Here is a 6,000-nt window from a genome sequence, read left to right on the forward strand (position 1 = left end):
ACGGATAATTCAGCCCGTCCTCTAAACAAAGACCCAAAAGTGATTCCATCCACCCGCCAAACCCCCAGCTGTTTATGAATGAAAAACGGTTTACACACGACTCCCAACTGATTTCGTTCGAGCAATTCCGGAACAAGTGCTTCACTGACGAATTTTGTTCGAACTACAACGCTGTAAATGCTTCACCCACGTACTACAAACACCTAACCTAACCTAACTTATGCCTATATATGCACAATATGCAATTATAATAATAATTTATATTTAAGAAAATTCCCGTTTTGAATGAACAGCATGTAAAAATTTATGAATGTGTCTGTGGGGTCGACCACTGGATGTAATGGACTTGAGTCGAGGACGGGTTGGATAATTTATGTCCGTTTTTGTGTACCCTCGATTTATTGTAAGGGTTGAAACGACGTGATCTCAATTGCAGAATTTTGTTTACCACTTGTACACCTTTAACCTTAACCTTGATGGACCTCTTTAACCTCTTACCTCTCATGTAAACTCTTTGAGCATTGCGCCGGTCATCATCTCCTGGGTTCTTAGATAATGTCTTGACAGAAATATTCGTGAGGTCCCCTTCCCCAGCATTCCATTCCACACTTGGTTGTTAAACGATTTGAAGGTCGTATTCCAGGGAAAATTTGTATTAAGGCCCTGCCGGAAAAGCTATGGTACTAGTGGCTTTACAAGATTGTAAGAACTCTTGTATATATGAGAATATCACACATGACCACCATAACCTAAACCACTGGTCAAACAGGAAGACATTTAGATACAATGTTAATTAAAAGGGTAAAAATCGACTATTCTCCTGTAGCACAGTAGTCTACGTTCTAGGCTCACAACTGAGACATGGGGGTTTAATCCATGGGGGCCTGACAGCTGAGTGGACAGCTCTTCGGATTCATAGCCCTGAGGTTCCGGGTTCGATCCCCGGTGGAGGTGGAAACAAAATGGGCAAGGTTTCTTTCACCCTGATGTTCCTGTTAATCTAGCAGTAAATAGGTACCTGGGAGTTAGACAGCTGCTACGGGCTGCTTCCTGGGGGGAGGGTGGTGTAACAAAAAGGAGGCCTGGTCGAGGACCGGGCCACGGGGACGTTAAGCCCCGAAATCATCTCAAGATATCCTCAAGATGGGTTATTTTGTACAATTTTCTTTCTCCTAGCAATAATAGGTATCTCGGAGATAGGCAACTGTTGTGGGGTTGCATCTTGGGGAATGTCAAGTGTTGGCCTAGGGACCCTCGGTAAGCCTAACAGGCTTCCTGTCCCCCAGAGAACATGAAAAATTAATGTTAGCTTTTGAGGGAGAAGGAAAATAGCAGGAGAGGCATACTGATGTTCCTCCCCCCCCCCCTTAGGTCAATAACTGACCTCTCCAGGATCCAAACCACAGCAGCTGCCCAACTCCTGGGTACCTATTTATTGCTAGGTACCCAGGAGTTAGGAAAAAAAAAGAGAGTACTCAAAGTTCATCAAAAGCAGGCACAGTGCCAGAAAGAGTATTTACCTGGTTGATGGGGTTCTGGGAGTTCTTCTACTCCCCAAGCCCGGCCCGAGGCCAGGCTTGACTTGTGAGAGTCCACTAGGCTGTTGCTTGGAGCGGCCCGCAGGCCCACATACCCACCACAGCCCGGGTGGTCCGGCACTCCTTGAAGGAATTTAACACCCTGTATGTCACAGCATATTCAAAATGTACTAAATATCACTCAAAATACCAATACGCCAGCAAAAAAAAAAAAAAAGATACAAGATGATTGACGCTAGAGATATTGGATTTCTCTAAGGATTCTATCGAGTGACTCTGAGGGACGTTACGAAAGCAAGACGCTGTCTTCCTGAAAATCGTTACGTACTACATGGTGGTGCATGACCTAGTGAGACGATGTAGTTTGGACAGAGGAGAGAAAGAGAGAGTGTAAATATCTTAAGAAAATGCTAAGCCAGTACTGTATAGTATGGCTATTTAAATGGCAAGTTGTATTTGACTTTTTGCAAATAATAATTATATGACTATCATTTGTATTGATTTTGCAACAGACTGTATTAATCGATGAGATTAATAAGGTATAATACATACCATACTTAGTTTTTTTCTGTTACATCAGTGTCCCAGTTCCTTCATGTTCATCGACCTAACAAGACCATTTTCTTGTATTTAAGAACTATCCAGTACATTCGGGTTCATAGAATGGATACAAGACACTCCGTACATTGACAACATCGCATACTAATATTTTTACCACTTCGGACACCAGCTTTAGACGTTTCGCATATGTCCATAGGAATTACCGTTTGTCCTGGCGCCATCTATGTTTTGACAGCAGTACTACTAATGTTCCCACGTTATGTGATGATCGCTATATACGGGTGTTAGGGTCAGTTGCTCTTCTATATATGTTTATGGACAACGTAGGTGATTTGAGGCAATTTGCGGCCAGAGTGAAATAGTATCCACGCGGTGAGTGATGGAGGAGGATCTATACTGCTGTGTACTCGACCAGCGGGTGAGAGGTAAGTTATATCGAACAATTATGGGAATAGATGGGTTATTTTAAGCGGAGAATGTCAGGTAACCGGTAACTACACAGATGGGGTAGTGATTTTTTTAAAGTCTTTATTTACTAAAGTGGAACATTACATTATGCCTTTAGCTGAACAAGTCTACTGGTGGGGGAAGTAGACGGGTTTTATGAAAGTATTTTACCTAATTATTTGTATTTGGTTAACTAGTTCAGCCGTTACCAGGGAGGGTGTTCCTTTAATCTAATCTAAAACTTCTAGCCGGACAAAGTGATTAAATAAAGAAATTGAATAGAACGAAGTAGTTTGCCAGGGTGCTTAACATTTAGTTTAGTTCACTTCACTTACTATGCAGCCCATGCTTAAAGAATGCAAGTTTATCATATTGAATTTACCGTAGTTTTACTGCATTTAATATACCGTTTTTACCCTATTTAATTATGTCGGGTAAAGGCCGGTCGTGGAAAGTTCCTAATATAGCAAGTTTTAAAGGAAAAGTTTGAGTTAACTTTAACGCTTAAGTTAGTGACCAATTAGCATAGTCTATTGTGAGGAAAGTTACTAGAATCTAACATTGAAAGTGCCCTTTCTCTACTCTTTTTGAGAAACATGACTAGATACATGAATCGCATAGTTTTATTACTAAATGTTCATGGATTAGGTTGCATAGTTGAGGAAATGGTGATAAGGTTTGTGATTTTGTGTACCTTGACTTCAGCAGAGATTTTGATAGTGGCGCAAAATTGATAGGGGCTCGGATCATTGGGAATGCTGACTGAAGTTGATTAGGTCATGGCTATACCAAAGGAAATTAGTATAAATGGGGTTAAATTGGGAGAAGTGTTGTAAGTAGTGGCTAAAAGCTCTCCTTGGACATCGGTTATTCGGAAGATTATGGTTTGGACTGCAATAGTTTCAGAATTGGCTAATAAAAAAATACCGATGCCCTATATAGTTTTGAAATGGTTAAGACTACCAGATGCAGTTTAATGCTGACAAATGTAAGGTTTGGGGGCTAGGTAAAGATGAGATAGATGGTGTAGATTATTAAGAGTATTAAATTTTTTGCAGGTGGTAAATTGTCCCCGAGCTGGCACTGCTCTCCAGCCTGGGATGTTGATTGGTTAGTCTTCAACTGCCTCCCAACATGGTAGTGAGGTCCTGAGCTGACATGCAGTGAGGAACGTGGAAAGCTTCCTGAATTGGCACATGGTATGCCTCCCTTTCAAACCAGCAGCTGGCACAAATGTTCCAGCTAACATCAGAATAGTGGATGAAGCCCACACTAAAATGTAAGTGGTACAGTAAATGGAAACCCCTCCCCCTCCCTTTTGACACTGAACAGTTGGGAGGAAGGGGGGGGGGGGGGGGAGAAAGTGTGGCTTATAGTTCTATTGCTACAGAATCTTTTGCCATAAGCCAGTGGCAGTGGCTATTGGCACTTGCTATTCAGAATCTCCCCCTTACAGTTAATTAAATAGTTAAAAGAAATTTATAATAAAGATCAAGTGTGGTCATGAGTGCTGCAGATGGGGGAGATAGAACCTTACACCTGCAGAGAATATTGCCTTGTATAGTTGCTAGTGTAAAAATATTACTAAATTTAGTAAAATCAGTCTTAATTATGAATTTTCAGACTAAAAAGCTTTGTACATAATTCAACAGAATAAATTTGTCCCCCTAGTAGTAAGCGGTGGTTGCAAAAGAATAATAATTTGTATATATATTTTGTATTGCTTTTATTCAAATGTTATACATGGTTGTTAAATTAAAGTTTGTTTGCAATGTTCCAGAAAAATGTTCATGACTAAAGTTGTTGGAAAATAAAATTTGTATAGGATGTTGACTTGAAATGACTATAGCTTTGTTTGTAATTAATAGATGGGACAAAAAGATGCTTAGTGTGCCATTTAAAACTGCAACTGTTAAACTGGTGGTACAGGTATGAACAAAATAACATCGCTATGCAAATAACTTTTTAGTAATATTTACTGTTCACATGACAGGTTGTGGAAGGTCCTGGCAACAAAGAGCTGCAGGAAAATACTTTCAGATCTACAGTAGTAGTGTTGTGTACATTGGAATTAGAGGGTAGAAGTTAATTGTTAAAAACTTATTAAATATTAGGGTATGTAAGTCTAGGCTTAGGCTAGTGGGTACCATATCTGCAAGTTTAGTCCTTTCAGGAATGTATTGAATAGAATGGTATGTTGAAATTGTGAAAATTGTAATGTGGGGCATTAGATCTTAAACAGCATAGTTGAGGGTGTTTTATTAATAATTTTAATGAAATATAAATCTTGTTTAGTTAACATTAAATGTTTGTTAAATAAGCTTTAATCTATAACACTGTTAAGGGTAATCATGAGTCAAATAAAGTTGTTATAAGTGATGGTATTTTTCCCTTGTAAGTAAAAAAAAATATGCAATGTTTACTTTAGCTTGGTTTTAAATTTGTATAGTTTTCCAGAATGTGGTTTGGAAAGTCCAGAAGTCCCTCTGTCAGTTGGTTAAACAGAATCAGGTGAGTTGTAGTAAAGGTTAATCTGAATAGATTTGCATAAAAGTAAAAAAATAGTAATAACTTAAACAATATAGCAATGGCTAAAGATAAATGTAAATTGCCATTGAAGTGCAGTTGTGGATAGTTTCTCAAATGACATTTACTGAAACTTGGCAAATTGATGCCATATATATTTATATTGCTAAATTAGATCTTTACTACGGCTACTAGAATATGTAGGAAAGGTAATTCCTTAAAGAAATTCTTTCCATCTGAATTTGTAAAGTACTGAATGCTAATTTGAAAAGTAAAGGAAGATTGGCTTTAAATCTGAAATTAATTTGTTAATATTTTTCAGGTGACAGTGATTATGATGCATGGACTGGCTTGGAGTGAGGCTCCTTTACTCTGCAAAAGGTAATCTACAAAAGTGGGTGAGTTTGAATTTGATGTTTTAGCTATATCAATGACCTAATCTTAATTCTCTTATCTAGTCCATTTATAGGTGTGTAACCATGTCCTACTGTTACAACCCACAGGGATTGATGCAGTTTGTACTGATCCTACCCCATTTCATAAAAGGGGACCAGGCAGTCTTGCAGATTTCCCTGGCTTGGCTTTTTCAGAGCTTTGCTCTACTACCCATCTAATAGATGGACTAGATTTGCATAGGTTTAGGGACCCTTAGCAATGGTTACATTGTTAATTCTCACAGGGCTTGTTTGCTAAATGGGTGGATGCATCTAAAACTTTAGTGCCTGGCATGCATTGTACAGGGCTTTCAGTAAAGCATATGTACAATGTGTTGATGGCACTAAAGTGGTGGATGTAATGCACCCATTCAGGGAACAAGCTCTGCACTAAAATCAGAGGAAGGGATAGGCCTTGCTGAGCCAATCTTAAAAGATTGGGAGTTGGGATTTTTTTGGCTTATTATTAGGAATTGGTGATAATAAAAGTAGTG

Source organism: Procambarus clarkii, chromosome 74 (assembly GCF_040958095.1).
Source record: "Procambarus clarkii isolate CNS0578487 chromosome 74, FALCON_Pclarkii_2.0, whole genome shotgun sequence".
Lineage (NCBI taxonomy): Eukaryota > Metazoa > Arthropoda > Malacostraca > Decapoda > Cambaridae > Procambarus > Procambarus clarkii.